The sequence below is a fragment of the Somniosus microcephalus genome, chromosome 7, assembly GCF_052327205.1.
Source record: "Somniosus microcephalus isolate GS21.2 chromosome 7, FLI_Smic_1.0, whole genome shotgun sequence".
In the NCBI taxonomy this organism is placed as follows: Eukaryota; Metazoa; Chordata; class Chondrichthyes; order Squaliformes; family Somniosidae; genus Somniosus; species Somniosus microcephalus.
In genome coordinates this window covers 170312522-170334419 of record NC_140993.1, presented here as the reverse complement: position 1 = coordinate 170334419, position 21898 = coordinate 170312522, and the positions used below count along the sequence as shown (strand labels likewise).

The 21898-nt window shown below is 44.7% G+C and overlaps 1 protein-coding gene across 4 annotated transcripts in view; it reads right to left on the bottom strand.

Moving 5' to 3' along the window:
* Positions 1–21898, bottom strand: part of zfhx4 (zinc finger homeobox 4) — a 354106-nt gene that overhangs the window by 71865 nt on the left and 260343 nt on the right. The window lies entirely within an intron of this gene.

Sequence of the window (21898 nt, the reverse complement as noted above, 5' to 3'; positions counted from 1 at the left end):
AAGGCTCACGACCTTCTCAGGGCAACTAGGATGGGCATTAAATGTGATCTTGCCAACGATGCCCAGATCATGGAAATAAATGTTTTAAAATTATCTTTTCAATTCAGTTTGACGTTTGGTTCTGACGTATGCCATCAATGAGTTTTGTTGTGGGCTCTTGACATTGTTTAAAATGTGCACAAGAATGACAGTGAGAAAGAGGGGGATAGAAAGAGAGAGGGAGAGCATGAGAGAGAACATGTTACAGAGTCCATGTATAAAACAACTTGACCTAGAAATTCGCTAATGCTAAAAAATGTGCGCAAACACCGAGATGCGAGATATGCCCGTGTTCGTTCAAAAAGTGCAGACAGCACATCAGCAAGCTGTGCGTTCATCAGGTGGCCAAAGTTTGTATTGCTCAAGTGAGGCTAGCTTTACTTAAAGCTAGCCTGCTCCTCTTAAAGGCAGTCTGCACCTCTTAAAGGTGAACTGCCGTCTGCTGATCAAAAATGGTAAAAGTGCTTCAGCACTAATACAAATGGCTCAACAGGCCAGGGAAAGGGCACCCAGGGTCTTGGACACAGCACTCCAGCTTTGTGCAGGGGGTGAACATTGGAAGAGAGGTCCTCCACCCAAAGGGGGCCAAGAGGCCCTTCAGAAAGAAGGATGTGGGGCCAGATTGCCGAGGCAGTCAATGCCAGCAGTGTCACCCCCCCAGTACCTGGCTCCAGTGCCCAAAGAATTTAATGACTTCAGACGAGCGGTCATGGTCAGTGAATGCATCTTCAAAAGCCATCTCCTACCAAATGCACCTCGAGCCTCACACACTGCTCAATGCACAACCCATCCCATCACTCACCTACCAGCAATCTCTACCAAATACGAGGCACACCTCACATTCCTAACTTCACCTCACCTAGCTTCATCTCACCCCCTTGGAGGAGACGGCACTGGCCATTCCTGGCAGGGACATGGCTGAGCCCTTGGCCAGCGGCAGGGCTGAAAGAATACAAGATGCTGGTATCCTCATACGTTATCCTCATTCTCACATCGCACTTCCCCCTCGTCCCACAATATCTTCTGATTTAGAAGCCGCACATGGTGTATGAACGCACCTCTTGCTTTACATTCCTCTCCACAACCTACCCTTGTGCCTTCCTGATTTCAGATACCCAAGAAATCCAGCCTGCCCAGCCACTGTTCAACCAAGAAGAGGGAGAGGAGAGTGAGGAATAAACACCATCACTCGATTTGACACTCTCAGCCACCAGCTCCTCGAGATTGTCCTACAAGGCCATCTGCAGTATCCCCCACTGAAAGTTAGTAGCCTTCCACCAGCCATGCTGCACTCATTTGGGTAGTACTGTGTAAGAGCACAGGGACAGGCAAAGGCACACGCAAGACACTCACTAAGGGAATGCACAGGGTGATTAGTTGATTTTTTGATGAATTATTGGATGCATATATGGTTACAGTTGGATTGGAACGTTTGCTTTGTGGTGGCTTTTATTTCAGCATTGTGGCCAAGAGGACGCTGTGATGGTCAGTAACAGAGGGAAGGTAAGGTGTGGAACAAATGTTGAAAGGGGATGGGCAGGCGAATGATTCGATCCCGGATATCCCAGCCAGAAAGGGGCTCTCCTGGTTGACTCCTTCTCTCCTCTTCTGCTTCTTCTTTTTCTGCTTCTTCCTCTTCCTCCTCCACCTCCCTCTGCGAGCAGCTTGTCCTCTTTGCTGCCTCTGCTCCATCTCCATGTCATGCTGCAGCCCAAGGGGGACTGCGACGAGAACCCCCAGGACTGGGAGCAAATAGTGTTCTCAGAGACCTTCCTTTAAAATCAAATGCCTTGCAAACATCCAGCAGCACTCCCTGCACACTTTAATAACTTCTTAAATGTCTTACACCAAGCCACTATGCCAATAAAATGTAAAGAAACCAGTACAAAAGCAAAAATCTAAACTTACCTGAAAGTTGCATTGCTCCCTTTAAGAAGTGTTGGCAGTGGGTCCTTTGTAATTCTGCATGCATGTTCTGCTGTATGTGCTTTGGAGAGGGCGTTAATAAGAGCGGCAACGTCCAAAATACCAGATTGAGCACCAATTCAGTGTTGCACGCCGATTGACGTCACAAGCTGACTCATCTAAATATGTGAAGCGAGCTCAGGCAATGGCAACGTTGCCAACCTGCCCAAAATGGTGGCCGTCGCGTTCCATGCTGGAAGGGGGTGGAAGCGAGGAGGCTGCCATTTTTTCTTCCAAACCGGTCTTAATGGCCGGCACAAACTGATCAAATTTCCCAGCCCCTGTCAGTGCAACTGTTCCTTGTTCCCTCCTAGGTAGAGGGAATAAAGCTGGGCAATTGGAAGAGGTATCAGTGGGAGAGCATTTTGGTAGTAATTATCATAATTCAGTTAGATGGAAATGGACAAAGATAGACCAGGAGTAAAAGTTCTCAATTGGGGAAAGGCAAATTTTACTAAGCTGAAATGTGATTCAGCAAAAGAGGACTGGAAACAGCTAAAGGAAACTTTGTGTTATCTGGAGGCTAAATGTCCGGCAAGCTCGAGCCACCGGCAAAAATCAGGAGCAGTTTTTTTTCTTTTCGTTGCTTTTTTCTCAACAGTCAAGCTCTGCAAGGTCTGTAGCTAAGCAACAGCTTCAGCTAGAGACGCTACAGAGACGCTTGCCAACTGTTTAGAAGCTGTTGCTAAGCAACAGGGTTTGTTGATTCACACGGAGCTGAAAATCTCCGTATGTTTCAACATTAGCGCTGTAGTGTCCGGCAGTTTTGAGGGAACGGCAACAGCTCGGTCCCGTCGGTGCCGGATAGCACAAAGTTTCCTGTACTTGAAGGTAAATTGGTGTCAGAGCAGTGGGAGGCATTCAAGGAGGAGACAGTGAGGGTTCAGAGCAAATATGTTCCCACAAAGGAAAAGGGTGTGACTCACAAATCTAGAGCCCCCTGGATGTCAAGGAGCATAAAGGGTTGGATAAGGAAAAAAGGGAAGTTTTTGTCAGATACTGAGAACTCAATACTGCAGAACGCCTAGAGGAGTATAGAAAGTGCAGGGGTGAAATTAAAAAGGAAATTAGGAAAGCAAAGAGAAGGCATGAAAATATATTGGCAAGTATAATCAAGAAAACCCCAAAGATGTTTCATGAATACATAAAGAGCAAGAGGGTAACTAAGGAATGATTGGGGCCTATTAGAGACCAAAAAGATAACCTGTGTGTGGAGGAAGATGTGGGTATGGTTCTTAATGAATACTTCACACAATCTGTCTTTCTTCACAAAAGAAAGATACGAAGCAGACATTGTAGTTAATGAGGAGGAGCGTGAAATATTAGATGAGATAAAGATAGTGAGCGAGGAAATATTAAGGGGTTTAGCATCTTTGAAAGTCGATAAATCGCCAGGCCCAGATGAACTGTATCCCAGGCTGTTAAGAGAAACAAGGGAGGAAATAGCGGAGGATCTGACAATCATTTTCCAACCCTCTCTAGCTACAGGTGTGGTGCCGGAGGACTGGAAGACTGCTAAGGTTGTACCATTGTTTAAAAGGGAGAAAGGGATAGACCGAGTAATTATAGGCTAGTCAGCCTAACCTCGGTGGTGGGCAAATTATTGGAAAAAATTCTGAGGGACAGTATTAACCATCATTTAGAAAGGCACGCATTAATCAAGGACAGTCAGCATGGATGTATTAAGGAAAGGTTATGTCTGACTAACTTGATTGAATTTTTTGAGGAGGTAACACGGAGGTTCGATGAGGGTAGCGCATTTGATGTAGTCTACATGGATTTTAGCAAGGCCTTTGACAAGGTCCCACATAGCAGTCTGGTCAGAAAAGTAAAAGCCCATAGGATCCAAGGGAAAGTGGGAAGTTGGATCCAAAACTGGCTCAGTGGCAGGAAGCAAAGGGTAATGGTTGATGGGTGTTTTTGTGGCTGGAAGGCTGTTTCCAGTGGGGTTCCACAGGGCTCAGTAGTAGGTCCCTTGATTTTTGTGGTATATATCAATGATTTTGACTTCAATGTAGGGGGCATGATTAAGAAGTTTGCAGATGTTACAAAAATTGGCCATGTGGTTGATAGTGAGGAAGAAAACCGTAGACTGCAGGTAGATATCAATGGACTGGTCAGCTGGACAAAAAAGTGGCAAATGGAATTCAATTCGGAGAAGTGTGTGATAATGCATTTGGGAGGGCTAACAAGGCAAGGAAATACACAATAAATGGTAGGATATTGAAGCGTAGAAGAACAAAGAGACCATGGGAATGCATGTCCACAGATCCCTGACGGTACCAGAACAGATAGATAAGGTGCTTCAGAAGGCATACAGGTTACTTGCATTTAAAAAGTACTTGGATGTGCACTTGAAGTGCCATAACCAACAATGCTATGGACCAAGAGCTGGAAAGTGGAATCAGACTTGATAGCACTTTTTCGGCCGGCACAGACACGATGGGCCGACTGGCCTCCTTCTGTGCGTAAACTTCTATGACTCTATTCTGTTTATTCAAGGGTGTGAATTTTTTTTTACAATATTAATCATTGTTTTGTTTAGTCTTAATGAGAATGAATTAATAAGCTAAGTTAGGTTTTGTGCAATACCTAACCATTCTCCAGAGGTGATTGGTTGCTTCCTTGAAAAATCACTTCACAAGGATTTAGGATGCACTTACACTACAGCTGTAGAATCTATTCAAAGTGTAGTTGTGTGTAAATGCAGCCTGAGTCTGTTGTTAGGGCCCAAAATGAGGAGGAGGGAGTCTCACTCTTCTTCGCTTCGGAGTCTGTTTGGGCCTTTACACTCAACTTACACTTACAATGGTGTAAAGCTATTTCAACTTTGCACTGATGATAAACTTGTGGAGTGTAAATGTACTGTTTGTATTATGTTCATTCAAGGCAGTCTTGGTCCAAATGCGTATTGTATCACAGTGGGACAGGAAGCTAGTATGAATAATTCTGTGATTCAATACCAATGCAAAAAGGGCAATATATAATTTGGGTTCTATCAGTCACTGTTCAGAAAGAAAAGGTGTTCTTTCTGCATTAGATTATTACAGCAAGCTACTGCCATAAACTATTTCAATACAGTTGAATTGCAGCAGCAGAGAGAAGAGTAGTTCTAGTTGTTATATCATACACATTTGTTATCACTGGAGATCTAACAGCCAGAAGATATCAAATACATGTTGTATAATTAGGTACATAGATACATATATGAAATTAACTAGTGTGTAGTTTTTGCCAATGGCAACTTTACAGATGTATGAATATTATTATCATTATAAAGTCTGGAGGTTATTTGCAAAATTGACGGATGAATCAGAGGTCTGCACAATTTCCAGTAGCCAGCTGTGAAATGCCAAATTAGTTGTGAATCATGCAAAGATTGGCTTGTTTGAACAACAGCACACACTTTCAGTTAAAAACTGTAAAAAACTGCAGGCGTCTAGAATGCTGAATGAACAACGATTCAGGGAATACAGCACCTCTACATGAGTCTGAGAATCATGGTCATCTTGTCTACAGTGTAACTAGCAAGGCCGTCCATTATAATGCAATTACACAAGTCTCTTTATCCTGACACTTGCATGAGCTGATGCCACTCAGTCTCTAGCTTGCTGCATTTTTATACCATGGCCCAGTGCTGTCTGTTCAACTGAAGTTGAACTGCCCCAGGCTGACCTATTCATTACCTATGGGTAGCTTGTGATGTAATCCCTGAGAGTAAAATGCAAGCAAGCTAATTATATAAAGCATCAAGTTTTTAAAAAAACATATAATCTGCTCCTTTCCACCTCACCCATCGGCATACCTACTTAATACTGTAAATATTTAAAGTCCTCATTATGTCTGATGATCATCACCATCACATTAATGCAAAGCAAATTCTTTATGAGCTAATGAATGTGGGATATATCACTGTTATTTTAAGTGCTGTACAATTAAGAAGTTTCATCATAAATGCAGACACGAAAGCGTAAACTTCATTACATCTCAGATTAATTTGTAATTCATTATTTTTTTCCATCTTACCACATTCTGTAATAGTATAACTATCAAAACACAAAAAGCTTCTGAAGTTATTGTACTGGCTAGTATCACGACCAAGATCAAAGGTGCTGATGTGTGAATTCAATGCCTTAGCCACCCCCTGAAATGTCTAATCATATAACACAAGTGTGACATAATTCAGCATATATTATGACAGTAGCAATTACAGAAAAGTGCATGACACCATTATTTCCAACTGGAAATTAGATGATTATGCTAATTAAGTGATAGATAGCAGGTGGCACAAAGCGGCTGTTACATGCCTGTCTGATCCACAGAGAGACTCACAGTCGAAGTCTGCATGCACTGCCTCGGCAATGAGTGGCTCAAATGCTGTTTGGTCCCTCAGTGAGGGCTTGGCATTTGCTTTGATTTAGCACTTCCTTATCACATCAAAGAGGTTGAAAAAGGTAATTTTACAGTCTGGTGTGAAAAATCCACTGGCACTTTACCAATTTCAGCTGCTGGGATTTGCATGTGTATTAGCATATTACCACTGTTACATTGTAGCAAACTGAGGGGGAGAAATTCAGTATCGCCCCGTTTGGGGCGCCGTTATCGGTCGTGCGCAAAGTTTAGCGCCTGGCGCTAATTATCGCCTCCGACGGCAAACTTGGCTTTTATCGCCCCTGGAGGTGATTGGAGCGCTAAATCAGGTGCATCACACTTCTCTTAAGGCGCAAAGGCCAAGGAGTGAGGCGCTAACTCAGAGCGCGGGCGCAGCGCAGGTGCTGTCAGTTAGCGGTGGAACACAAACACACTGGCGCCAGCCAGTCCTTAAAGGGGAGGGTCGATCTTGCTCTCCAGCCACACCCTGCTCATTGGAGCCTTGAATCTCGGCCTGGACAGGCCTGTGGCTAAATTTTGCAGGCAAGGACTGTGGAGAGGGCCAGGGAGCGAGCACAGCGCTTCAGCGAGCGGGCCTTGGAGGCTCTGGTTGGCGCGGTGGAGCGCAGAAGATCTATACTGTACCCAGAGAGTGGCAGGAGGCCTTTTCCGCACAAGTACAGAAGAGTTTGGAGGGAGGTGGCTCAGAGCGTCTCCTCAAGGAGCATGGTGCCCAGGACCCATATCCAATGTAGAAAAAAGTTCAACGATCTCACTCGGGTCGTCAGGGTGAGTAGCTTTTTTTCAATACCTCTCCATTCCTCCATCTCAACCTCACTTTATGGCCAGAGGGTCTTAAAACCCCAAGGCCCAACACTCATCCAACACCTATGGCCCTTTCATCAAACACACACGCACATTCCACACTTTGCATACAGTGAGGGTTATTCAACTATGGGAGACACATCAGGCAAGGCCATGGCTGCATACAGTAAGGGCTATTCAACTATGGGAGGCACATCAGGCAAGACCATGGCTGTATACAGTAAGGGCTATTCAACTATGGGAGGCACACCAAGCAAGACCATGGCTGTATACAGTAAGGGCTATTCAACTATGTGAGGCACACCAAGCAAGACCATGGCTGCATACAGTAAGGGCTATTCAACTATGGGAGGCACATCAGGCAAGACCATGGCTGCATACAGTAAGGGCTATTCAACTATGGGAGGCACACCAAGCAAGACCATGGCTGCATACAGTAAGGGCTATTCAACTATGGGAGGCACATCAGGCAAGACCATGGCTGTATATTTACTCAGACACCGTCCTTCTTCTTGCAGGCCAAGCTATCTCATAATAGGAGACAGCAGCAACGGACGGGTGGAGGACGGCCTCGGCTGCAACCCCTCAGCGATCTTGAGGTGCGTGTCCACAGGATTGTGGCAAGCCGGGTGATTGGTCCCGTCGCCACTGGAGACGTCAACCCCGTTCTGGACAGCAATGGTAAGGTCATCACCTTTTTGTCCTCTCTCCTTCCACTTGTCCCTCACAACACCAGCCTTTGACACTTATAATAAGAACATAAAAACATAAGAAGTAGGAGCAGGAGTAGGCCATACGGCCCCTCGGGCCTGCTCCGCCATTCAATAGGATCATGGCTGATCCGAACCTAGACTCACGTCCACTTCCCTGCCCTCTCCCCGTAACCCCTAATTCCCCTATCTGCTAAGAAACTGTCTATCTCCGTTTTAAATCTATTTAATGTTGCAGTTTCCACAGCTCTCTGGGGTAGCAAATTCCATAGATTAACTACCCTCTGAGTAAAGAAGTTTCTTCTCATCTCAGTTTTGAAAGGGCAGCCCCTTATTCTAAGATTATGCCCCCTAGTTATAGTCTCACCCATCAGTGGAAACATCCTCACCGCATCCACCCGATCAATCCCCCTCACAATCTTATATGTTTCAATAAGATCGCCTCTCATTCTTCTGAACTCCAATGAGTAGAGTCCCAACCGACTCAACCTTTCCTCATACGTCAACCCCCTCATCTCCGGAATCAACCGGGTGAACCTTCTCTGAACCGCCTCGAGAGCAAGTATATCTTTTCTTAAACATGGAAACCAAAACTGCACGCAGTATTCCAGGTGTGGCCTCACCAATACCCTGTATAACTGCAGCAAGACTTCCCTGTTTTTATACTCCATCCCCCTTGCAATAAAAGCCAAGATTCCATTGGCCTTCCTGATCACCTGCTGCATCTGCATACTAACTTTTTGTGTTTCATGCACCAGGACCCCCAGATCCCTTTGTACTGTAGCACTTTGCAGTTTCTCTCCATTTAGATAATAACTTGCTCTTTGATTTTTTCTGCCAAAGTGCATCACCTCACACTTTCCAATATTATATTCCATCTGCCAAATCTCTGCCCACTCACTTAGCCTGTCTATGTCCTTTTGCAGGTTTTTTATGTCCTCCTCACTCACTACTTTCCCTCCCATCTTTGTATCGTCGGCAAACTTGGATATGTTGCACTCGGTCCCTTCCTCCAAATCGTTAATATAGATTGTAAATAGTTGGGGTCCTAGCACTGACCCCTGCGGAACACCACTAGTTACTGATTGCCAGCCCGAGAACGAACCATTTATCCCAACTCTTTGTTTTCTGTTAGATAGCCAATCTTCCACCCATGCCAGTATATTACCCCCAATCCCGTGATTTTTTATCTTGATCAGTAATCTTTTGTGTGGCACCTTGTCAAATGCCTTTTGGAAGTCCAAATACACTACATCCACTGGTCCCCCTTTATCCACCCTGTATGTTATGTCCTCAAAGAATTCGAGCAAATTTGTCAAACATGACTTCCCCTTCATAAAACCATGCTGACTCTGTCCTATTAAATTATGTTTATCCAAATGCTCTGTTACTGTTTTCTTAATAATGGACTCCAGCATTTTACCAACCACAGATGTTAGGCTAACTGGTCTATAGTTTCCAGCTTTTTGTCTACTTCCCTTCTTAAATAAGGGTGTTACATTAGCAGTTTTCCAATCTGCCGGGACCCTTCCTGAGTCCAGGGAGTTTTGGAAAATAATCACCAATGCATCCACAATCCCTACCGTTACTTCTCTCAAGACCCTAGGATGTAGGCCATCAGGTCCGGGGGATTTATCCGGCTTAAGTCCCATTATTTTACCGAGTACCACCTCCTTAGTGATTTTAATCGTGTTTAGCTCCTCCTCCCCCATTGCCCCCTGTTTGTCGAGTGTTGGGATATTTTTAGTGTCCTCTACTGTAAAGACTGATACAAAATATTTGTTCAGCGTCTTTGCCATCTCCATGTTCCCCACCACTAGTTTCCCATTCTCATCCTCTAAGGGACCAACGTTCACTTTAGCCACCCTTTTTCTTTTTATATAGCTGTAGAAACTCTTGCTATCTGTTTTTATATTTTTTGCTAGTTTACTTTCATAATCTATCTTCCCTTTCTTAATTAATCTTTTAGTTATTCTTTGCTGGCTTTTAAATGCTTCCCAATCCTCTATCCTCCCACTAGATTTGGCTACTTTATATGCCCTTGTTTTCAGTCGGATACTATCCTTTATTACTTTACTAAGCCACGGATGGCTGTCTTTTCTTTTACTCCCCTTTTTCCTCAGTGGAATATATTTTTCTTGAAAGATGTGAAATATCTCCTTGAATGTAGACCACTGCTCTTGTACCGTCTTATACTTTAATCTGTTTTCCCAGTCCACTTTAGTCAATTCTACTCTCATACCTTCATAGTCTCCTTTATTTAAGCTCAGTATGCTGGTTTGAGACCCAACTCTCTCAGCCTCAAACTGAATTTGGAATTCAACCATATTATGGTCACTCATTCCAAGGGGATCCTTTACTAGGACAATTTTTATTAATCCTGTCTCATTACACAGGACCAGATCTAAGATTGCCTGCCCCCTGGTTGGTTCAGTTACATACTGCTCAAGGAACCCTTCCCTAATACACTCTATGAACTCTTCCTCAAAGCTGCCATGCCCAATTTGATTAGTCCAGTCAATATGAAAGTTAGAATCCCCCATGATTATAGCTGTTCCCTTATTACAAGCCCGAACTATTTCCTGACTTATACTCCGACTAACAGAGTTGCAACTGCTAGGAGGCCTATAGACTATGCCCACTAGTGACTTTTTCCCCTTATTATTCCTTATCTCCACCCAAACTGTTTCACTATCCTGATCCTTTGACCTAATATCATTTCTCACTATTGCAGTGATTCCTCCTTGATTAACATAGCAACCCCACCTCCCTTTCCTTCCTGTCTGTCCTTCCTAATTGTCAAATACCCTTGTATGTTTAGTTCCCAGTTATGATCCTCTTGCAGCCATGTTTCCGTAATGGCCACCAGATCATAACCATGTGTAGTTATCTGTACCGTCAACTCGTCTATTTTGTTACGAATGCTGCGTGCATTCAGATAAAGAACTTTCAAATATGTTTTCTGACAATTTATTCCTGCTTTTACCCCTTTTACTACTTTACCTTTATCATCATACATTCTGTCCCTTCCTGACACGCTCTGGTTTTTAATTCCCCCACTGCTACCTTGCTCTATTGCCTTCTCCGCTGTCATTTTTATTTTTCGCTCTCTTAAAACCTCTCCCCCACTAATTAGTTTAAAGCCCTCTCTACAGCCCTAGTTATTCAATTCACCAGGATTCTAGTCTCAGCACTGGCCAAGTGAAGTCCGTCCCAACGGAACAGCTCTCTCCTGCCCCAGTACTGGTGCCAGTGTCCCAGGAAGCAAAACCCATTTCTCCCACACCAGACTTTGAGCCATGCATTTAACTCTCTAATTTGATTTACCCTAGCCAAATTTGCACGTGGCTCAGGTAGTAATCCAGAGATTATTACCCTTGTGGTTCTGCTTTTTAATTTGGCCCCTAGCAGCTCAAACTCCCTCAGCAGAACCTCTTTCCTTGTCCTATCTATGTCGTTGGCACCAACATGGACCACGACAACTGGATCCTCCCCCTCCCACTCCACGTTTCTCTCCAGCCCAGAGGAGATGTCCTTAACCCTGGCACCGGGCAGGCAACACAGCCTTCGGGACTCTCGCTCTCGGTTGCAAAGAACCCTATCCAACCCCCTAATGATACTATCCCCTACCACTACAACATTTCTTTTAACTCCCCCCACTTGAATGGCCCCCCACTCCACGGTGCTGTGGCCAGGTTGCTCATCCTCCCCGCAGTCCCCGTTCCCATCCTCACAGGGAGTAAGAGCCTCAAACCTGTTGGACAAGAGCAAGGGCTGCGGCTCCTCCAACACTACCTGCTGGAACCCCTTACCTGCCTCACTTCTAGTCACACCATCCTGTCCCTGACCACGGACTACACCTGAATTAATTAATCTAATTGGTGTGACTACCTCCTTAAACACAGAGTCCAGGTAACACTCCCCCTCCCTGATGTGTCGCAGTGTCTGAAGCTTGGTCTCAAGCTCATCAACACGGAGCCGGAGTTCCTCTAGCAGCAAACACTTATCGCAAATGTAATCACCGTGAGCATCAATGGGGTCCACCAGCTCCCACATTTCGCAATAGTAACACATCACCTGCTCTCCCATTCTATGTAATTAATTACATTTATTAATATTATTTAAGAAGACCCTCTGCCCCTATTTTAGGTGAAGATCACCCCTTTATTTAAAAGAACTTACCAACTTATAAAGGTTTTAAAAAGAATGACAAAAACAGCCCCTCACTCCCCACTTGCCCGAACTCTCACACTTACCAAACTCTAGATGAGCACTCTTTCGCTGCCGCACTCCGCGCTGGCCGCTCTCAGATTTTTTTTTTTTTTTTTTTAATTCATTGATGGGATGTGGGCGCCGCTGGCTAGGCCTGCATTTAGTGCCCATCCCTAATTGCCCTTGAGAAGATGGTGGTGAGCCGCCTTCTTGAACCGCTGCAGTCCATATGGTGTAGGTACACCCACAATGCTGTTAGGAAGGGAGTTCCAGGATTTTGGCCCAGCGACAGTGAAGGAACAGCGATACAGGTCCAAGTCAGGATGGTGAGTGGCTTGGAGGGGAACTTGTAGGTGATGATGTTCCCATGCGTCTGCTGCCCTTGTCCTTCTAAGTGGTAGAGGTCGCGGGTTTGGAAGGTGCTATTGAAGGAGCTTTGGCGAGTTGCTGCAGTGCATCTTGTAGATGGTACACACTGCAGCCACAGTGCGCCGGTGGTGGAGGGAGTGAATGTTGAAGGTGGTGGATGGAGTGCCAATCAAGCGGGCTGCTTTATCCTGAATGGTGTCGAGCTTCTTGAGTGTTGTTGGAGCTGCACTCATCCAGGCAAGTGGAGAGTATTCCATCACACTCCTGACTTGTGCCTTGCAGATGGTGGAAAGGCTTTGGGGAGTCAGGAGGTGAGACACTCGCCGCAGAATTCCCAGCCTCTGGCCTGCTCTTGTAGCCACAGTATTTATATGGCTTGTCCAGTTCAGTTTCTGATCAATGGTAACCCCCAGGATGTTGATAGTGGGGGATTCAGCGATGGTAATGCCATTGAATGTCAAGGGGAGATGGTTAGAGTCTCGCTTGTTGGAGATGGTCATTGCCTGGCACTTGTGTGGTGCGAATGTTACTTGCCACTTGTCAGCCCAAGTCTGAATGTTGTCCAGGTCTTGCTGCATATGGACACGGACTGCGTCAGTATCTGACGAGTCTCGAATGGTGCTGAACAGTGTGCAATCATCAGCGAACATCCCCACTTCTGACCTTATGATGGAGGGAAGGTCATTGATGAAACAGCTGAATATGGCTGGGCCTAGGACACTGCCCTGAGGAACTCCTGCAGTGATGTCATGTGATTGAGATGAATGACCTCCAACAACCACAGCCAACTTCCTTTGTGCTAGGTATGATTCCAACCAATGGAGAGTTTTCCCCTTGATTCCCATTGACTTCAGTTTTGCTAGAGCTCCTTGATGCCACACTCGATCAAATGCTGCTTTGATGTCAAGGGCAGTCACTCTCACCTCACCTCTTGAGTTCACCTCTTTTGTCCATGTTTGGGCCAAGGCTGTAATGAGGTCAGGAGCTGAGTGGCCCTGGCGGAACCCAAACTGGGCGTCAGTTAGCAGGTTATTGCTGAGTAAGTGCCGCTTGATAGCACTGTCGATGACACCTTCCATCACTTTGCTGATGATTGAGAGTAGACTGATGGGACGGTAATTGGCCGGGTCAGATTTGTCCTGCTTTTTGTAGACAGGACATACTTGGGCAATTTTCCACATTGCCGGGTAGATGCCAGTGTTGTAGTTGTACTGGAACAGCTTGGCTAGGGGCGCAGCTAGTTCTGGAGCACAAGTCTTCAGTACTATTGCCGGAATGTTGTCAGGGCCCATAGCCTTTGCAGTATCCAGTGTCTTCAGCCGTTTCTTGACATCACGTGGAGTGAATTGAATGGGCTGAAGACTGGCATCTGTGATGCTGGGGATCTGAGGAAGAGGCTGAGATGGATCATCCACTCGGCACTTCTGGCTGAAGATAGTTGCAAATGCTTCAGCCTTGTCTTTTGCACTCACGTGCTGGGCTCCACCATCATTGAGGCCTTTTAAACTTTCAGCAGCCTATCAGTGTCCCCTATTCAATTACTTACACTTACGGTTTTTTACCGATTTTTTAACGGTTTTTCTTCCTGCCCAATTAACCCCTGCTGTTTGATTTTTTAAACAATAAATTTTCCCTTAACTTAAATTATCTCAACTTGCTTAACTTATCTTAATAATCTAATTAATTAATCTTAAGCCACAACTCTAAAACTCACACTTACCAAACTCTAGATGAGCACTCTTTCGCTGCCGCACTTTCAATCCAACTTACTAAATCGCTGCACTCATTCCTCCCTTACTGCCACCGTGTCCTCACGCTAAAGCCACTCTTGTACCTCCCTGCTTTCAGATGGTGATTCACCAGCTGAGGAGACGGGCCCTCAAGCTGTCAGTGGGAGTGAAGCTGCAGGCGAGGAGGAAGATGAAGCTGGAGCATCAGCGCCACCCTCTCCCGAGGAAGCCCATGCCCACACTGGGAACACGCCTTCCCTGGAGGGGAGCAGGGAGGAAGGGTCTGATGAGGGTGAAGCTCCAGGACCCAGCGGGCTGCAGCAACTCGATGGGGGCAGGGAAGCTCGGGGGCCTTCTCCCTGGAGGGAGAGTATGCCAGCGAGTCCTGCTGCACTGGACGCAGAGGAGGAGCGGCTCATCGCTGAAATGAACAGCCAGGCGGTGGACATGCATACTGAGCTCATGGATGCAGTGGGAAGGGTGGCCAAATCCATTGAATCACTGGCAAGGAGTGTGGAGCACTTCGCTGTAGCACAGGTGGATGCCACGCAAATGCTTAGTGCTGCAATTCAGTCACTGGCTGCCATGACCCCATCTCAGACTGCTCTCATGCAGACTCAGATTGAGGCCACGCGAGCACTGACTGCTGTCATCCTCGCTGGTTTGGACATATTTCCCCAGGGCTCTCACCGCACCGCAGCAGGCCAGCAATCTTTGCTCCGGATGCTGAAGTGCTGCCCCGTGGGAGTGCCAGTGTGTCGGTCCAACAGGGAGTTGCTGTCCTCTCTCAAGATGACAGCATTCCTGCTGTCACCACTGTCGCTTCTCCACTGCACTTGCCACCGCCTGTAGGACAGACTGCTGTCACCCATGCAGAGTTGGTGCAGTCCGCAGCCGGGCCCTCCATGCCCAGAGCTGGTCGAGGCCGTCCTTCAAGGGCATCTGCAATCTCAGGTTGTGACAATCAGCAGCCTTCCACCAGCCTTGCTGCAGCCACTGGGGTCCCATTACGGAGGAGCAGTAGGGTGGGAAGGGGGGAAGTGCGCAAGGGAAGGAGATCACCCTCGAAGGGCAAAAAGTAGGAGGTGTGACAAAATGTTGTTCATTTTTTTACTAAAGGCCGAGCTTTGAGGTCAATTTTTTTTTAGTGTTTTGGACATTATCTCCAGGTTGTGAGAACCAGTTATGTTAATGACTTTTTTTTGTGTTTCTTTCTATTAGTTTGTCATGTGGAAATGACACACACAGAGTTTGTAAAATAAATAAGTTTTTGTATTCAAAATGTACATGTTTGGTCTTTGCATGTCAATGTTGCCTTGGCCGGCTTAGGGGTTGCGGGTCGGTTTCATTCATGTTGTCCTCAATGGCAGAAGCCATTTCCTCAGCAGGGGCCTAGAAGCGGCTTGCTATCAACCGTTGGCGGACTGCCCTTCCAGTTTCTACATTGTGTGCCTCCCTCCCGCCTTGGTGCTGCTGATGATCATCCTCCTCCCCTTCCTCCTCCTCCTCTGGTGGTGCTCCAAGGCCTGGTGACATTGGCTGGGTCCTGAGGATTGCCAGGTTATGCAGCATGCAGCACACAACAACGAAGTGGGAGACTCGCTCAGGCGAGTACTGAAGGGCTCCTCCAGAATGGTCCAGACAGCGGAACCGTTGCTTGAGCACGCCGATTGTGTGCTCAACGATGTTCCTGGTAGCTTGATGGCTCTCGTTGTACCGCAGCTCAGCAGGGGTGTTGGGCGTACGGAGCGGTGTCATCAGCCAGGTGCACAGTGGATATCCCTTGTCCCCGAGAAGACAGCCACCTGGGTGATGCGGTGTCTGGAAAAGTTCTGCCACAGTAGTCTGGCGCAGGATGTATGCATCGTGGCTGCTGCCAGGATAGCAGGCATTGACAGCGAGTATCAGCTGTCTGTGGTCACAGACCATCTGCACGTTTAAGGAATGGAACCCCTTTCGGTTGAGGAAATCCTCTGCATTCTCATGCGGAGCACGCAAAGCCACATGCGTGCAGTCAATGACGCCCTGCACCATGGGGAAGGCCGCTATCCTTGCAAAGCCCATAGCGCATTCATGCTGGGTGTCTGGGGTCATGGGGAAAGAGATGTACTCTCGTCTCCTTTTATAGAGGGCATTTGTGACCTGACAGATGCAGCAATGGACCGCAAACTGGGAGATATTGGCGATGTCCCCAGTAGCTGATTAAAATGAGCCGGTGGCATAAAAGTTGAGAGCCACTGTTATCTTCACTGCCACCGACAGAGACGTCCTGCTCCTCAGTTGAGGCTGCAGATCTGGCTGCAGCAGGTGGCAGGGCTCAGTGACCACCTCCTTGCTGAAGTGCAGCCTTCGCAAACACTGCTCCTCAGACATATTAATGTAGGAGAATTGTTGGCGTAATACCCTGGGAGGGTAAGGTCTCCTGTACAGAGGCCTGTGGCCCTCCTCTGTTTGGCCATGATTGCCACTCTCTCTCTGCGTCTCTGTGGCCTTCAAATCTGCTGGTGCAGGACGACGCCCCCAATCAGTGCAGCCCCCATAGTATCTTGGCAATCAAAGTAATGAAGGTCAAAAACCAAAGTACCTGCAAAGTTATGGTCAGAAGCCAAAACTACTTCACACAGCGTTGACTCAATGCAGAAGTCTCTCTTTCTCTCTCTCAAAATCTCTCTCTCTCAGAACGAGTGGTGCAAAAATGTCTACCACACAAAAAGCCAGGAAAAGGCCCCCTTTAAATAGCACCCTCCCAGCCCCACAGCAACTGGAAAGCGTTCCAGTCTACCTGTCGTTGGTTGCGCCAGGGAGAAAGGAGGGAGGCGCCACTCAATTTCCGTTCTGGGGCGCCACAATTGCATTGCACACTCGAATTACTTCAAGATCTGCGTGCGCAGGAGATCGGGCAGTATTGTTTAGCGCCGCCGCAAAATGTCCGGTCAATTCTGCGAGAGGCGCAGATATCGCCGTGCCCGGGCACGAGTTGCTTTGTGCTCCATTAGCGCCCTCTTAAGGCACTAACGGGAGGCGCAAACCAACTGAATTTTTCCCCCTAATAGTCTAGTACAGATATATCATTTTTAAGGGATGAACTGCTTAGTTCAACAAGCTGGTGTACAGTGAAACCCATTTTGTAAACACGGAGAAATTGCAACTCCCTTTATCAGTAAAAATTTACAATTCTAAACTTAAATTGTGTTCCTGTTTTAGAGAACTTACTCTCAACTTACAGTGGAAATATAAACTCTGACATTTCATTATTTTGCCCATATTAAATAGTGTGATCCACCTTTCTTTCATGGAAATCAGTGCTTCCAGCTTCATGGCAACTTTCATTTGTTGGACGTGGGCACAGAAAGATTTATGGGATAGAAATAGTTTAGCAGAGTCGTAGGATCATTGATTTTATTTGGCGATACTTGTGGTGCTGCTGGATGATGTGGACTCTGTGAAAGCACTGATTTGAAATAAATTTCAATTTGGCAAGTGCTACAGTAACTATTTCCGAGTCAATTTCTCTTCCACCAGCACTTGCCCAACTGTGCCTTGATGCTCTGCACACCAAACTTCAACGTGTTATGAAATAGAAAAACAAAGATTCAGTATAAAATATTCTTTTCTCTGATGGAGAGGACATTCTCACTATTATCTCTTCCTTTTATTAACAATAGAGAAGGGAGTATGGGGTTGAGCTTATCTCTCTCTTTGGGGTCATTCCTACCCAGTGCTACCCTACAAATACATAATATCACAATCTCCTTTTCTAAAAGTGTTCAGAACAGTTCAACTACCAGAAATAGTTTTGGATCACATTCTTTTTTGTGAAACATAGTCAGTTTTAGAACAGGCTGCCAGCCTGGAGAAGAAAAGGATATACCTCTGAATTATTGTCAAGACTGCAGTCATTGTAAGTTCAACTGATTATTTAGTGTAACTAAAGCGAAACATGCTAATTTATTCTATTTCACCAATCTGTCAGTAATAATCAGCCTTTGTTGGAAGCAAATATAATTCACTATAAATGTTCTTCTGTATTTGATCTGCTTGCAATCTTATTACCCATAAATTAAACATAAAACTATGCACCACAATTAGGCAGCTTAAAAAGAACAAATGAGTTCTTAATGATTGCAGGAAAGCCAGTGTGTAGCTGAGCCATGTGGACCAGAAGGTCTCAAGTTAGATTCCTAGTCTGTGCTAAATTAGCGGAGGTGGTCAGAATTTGCCTCAGTATCCATAGGTGAGGAAGGGTAAAATCAAGCAGGGTTCATGCTCCTTATCATCATCTAGTGACCCCTGCTGAAAAGTGTGTTTGTGTGTGTACACCCATGAGTGAATATCAAATGAGGACATGACTGCGCTTGACTGCGATATTTCCTCACAATCAAATAGCCTGCTAAGACACAGGCCTTCACACAAAGAATAGCTACTTGGATGAGGTACGTAAACCAACTGTCACCCATGACCATATTCCAGCTTGAGTCCACACCATCAGGAGACGAGGGAGGAAATTGGAGGGAACATTAATTGTGTAAAAATGTTTGAAAATGCCATGTTAAAAAAATTGCATATATCTTTTGTTCATCCTTTTTTCTCTCCTTTCCCAATTGAGCTCTTCATTTCCATGGCATCCTCTTCCAGCCAGAGACCTCAGACATTGAATTGTCTCTAAGTTAAACTTCCCTTTGAGGTTGTTATTGGACCAAATTCATTTTCATATTTAGTCCCACTTTCTTTTCTAATCCGAAATTACTGCAGACCACTTCAGCCCAGGACTGACAATGACACTGTCAGTGTATTTGAGACTGCCATCCTATAAGAACAGATAGCCACATGAAGCTTTGTAGGTTGTAGAAAATTCTCCAGTGAATCGAATGCACTCCCTGTGTTATTTCATATGGAGTACCAGACAACCAAACAGTGAGACTGTGCTGATAGTGGAAGGGCAGGGAGCTTTACCAACAAGGACATGAAAATAAACACAACTCAGCAGAAAAAAGAACGCTTAACCAATTACCAAAAGGTCTCTGAATTATTATTTCTACTATATTCTTAAATCCAAATTAGTTACACTGCTGCCCTGAAAGACAGCAAAATTTGAAGAAACAGTGGATTTAATGCATTTTACACATTTCTAATAACTACTGATAAAAATACCAAAATACTGCATAAGTTACTTTGTAGCCACTACAAAAAGTGTCAGGCCATTTCCACATACAATATGTCATTTAAAGTCTCTACATTTTAGCTTTCTGCCCTTAACAGATTTTTTTATTTACTGTTCAGTTTTTCTGACACTTAACAAAAGTTATTTTTTATGATTAGATTAGTTGAAATGGAAAAGGGAATTGGGATTTATTTGGTTTAATTTCTTCCACTTTCATATTTAGTATTCCATTTTGGTGATGTATTACTCTATGTTGTTTTTATTGACCATTTACCCAATGTTTTAATTATTTGAAATGTAATTTATAGGAGTAATATTCAGATTACTTTGCACTAGATTTCAAGGACCCAAATTTATGATGCGCAGAATCTGTACATTGCATTCAGAAAACAACCAAGCACAAGTGGAGTGACCATGAGGGAACTAAATGCATATCCCACTGAACTAGCAAAGAGCCATTCACATTAACATGAAGATATGGCCAAAAAATACAGATCCACAGTCACTATTAAAACTTAAGGAAATCAGAAACATATTCAGTATTACTCCATCTGTGAATCCAGACACGTAAGAAGAACGTAAGAGAAAACATTTGACCCACTGAAGCTCAGTCGTCCAGTGCTTTAACAACAACAACCCCAAATATTTTGCCTCTACCACATAAAATGACTTGTACAAGCAAGACTGAAAGGCACCTTGCATCTGGATGCATGCACAGTAAAGGAAATAGCAGCAGTAAAGCATGCCTGCATTGAGATCAGTGAATTCAAATTTTTCATGCTGTAGGGAACTGTGATAACAGAATGGTCAGTTCCATGGTTCGTGGAATATTTGAATTTATCAATTTAACTGCAAATGTGAATAAGCAGGCTGACAAATTCAGACAATGAGGCTACCTGGAGCAACGCATAGATAATCATCTAAGTTTGGGGAGGTGCACTGGAACCCCAATATTAACATTGTGGGGGCAGTTGCCCTGCCAAAATCAACACTTATGCTACCTGGCAGATTTCCCAATATTTATAGCTCTTTGAATAAATACTTTTTGATATCAATTTACTTCTCACTAATTCGATTTTCTGTCAGTGTATTTGAGACTGCCATCATACAAACATAGATAGCGGCAGCACAATTCTTTGTAGGTTACATCCTGCCTAAGTGTATGAAGGGTGTCAAAATCTTTTTGTACTTTGGTAACCAATGTTTGCCAAACCCCCTACTTTGGTTTTGTCAGCAAATTTCAAAAATGTGTTCCCTATATACATGTCCAAATCATTTATTTAAACTGAGAACAAAAGTGGACCCAGTACTGACCCCTGGGATAGACCACTTGAAACCCTTCTTCAATCTGTTCAATACCCATTTGCCCTAACTTTGTTTCCTGTCTGTCAACTAACTTTATATCCACACTGTTACATTTCTTATTATACAATATGCCTCACACATTTCCCTGCATGCATTTCTGAACTTAATAACATTAAATTTTATTTGCTAATAGGAACTTGCCTTGCGTTTCTTCTTGAATCCTATCATAGTGTCTTGCTCCAGCACTCTTACTGGTTTCAAATCTACGTTTTTGCATCATTTTTTAACTTATGTTTTCTTCCTGTTCCTGATTCGTTGTCAATTTTGCCACAAATTGCCTTTAAGGGGGTGCAGGAGAGTGGTGAGACTTGATCGTCCTCTAATTTTTCTCTCTTTTGAAGGAGAGGTGGAAGAAGCACCATATCTTAGGTTGCTCATTCTTCTTTGGCTGAGATATTTACCATATAGTGAATGATGGAAGACAACCCAAACTCTTACCTATTTGTGTATACTAATCACCCCACGCTCATCATCTGATCTACTAAACATTTTTACAGAATATTGTTCAAATTGCCTGTTACTCTTGTTATCAATCCTAGATCACAGAATATTTACATTTTTTTGAAAAAAGCTTGATAAAGCAGGCGTCCAACCATTTTGTTTCTGTATTCCTGCCTATTAGCTGATCTAATTCCATTATCTGAGATAGACTTGTGAGTGTAGCAGTGTGAAGCAAGTGCCTAAGCTACTGTGCTACAACAGCATTCAATTATGGTCAATTCCAACAAAACAAACACAAATTCTCATGACATGTGTAGACAATTATCAGTTCTTCCATTTCCCTGGTGAAACCACTTATCTGTATAGTACCCAGATAAACTAATTTTGCATCTGCCTATTTCTCATCCTTTGTTGTGCATTAGTGCTGTGGTGTATGTAACCGTTCCACCTTTAAGAGAACTATTTTAAGAGATGCACTACTTTATCTTGGCTGCAGTATACTGTAATACCGGTGGTGACCACACCGGTATATAAGTGCTGTGTAATGATTTATTGGGCAGTTCAGCCTGACCTCCGACTAGTAAAGACCTGTTGAATTTACTCTTGTGGTCTGTGTGCAGTGATTCTTATTAACAATAACTAGAACACACAGACTTAACAGTGGCGACGATGACGATCTTACCCTGCGGCAGTGATATATCCAAGGCAGT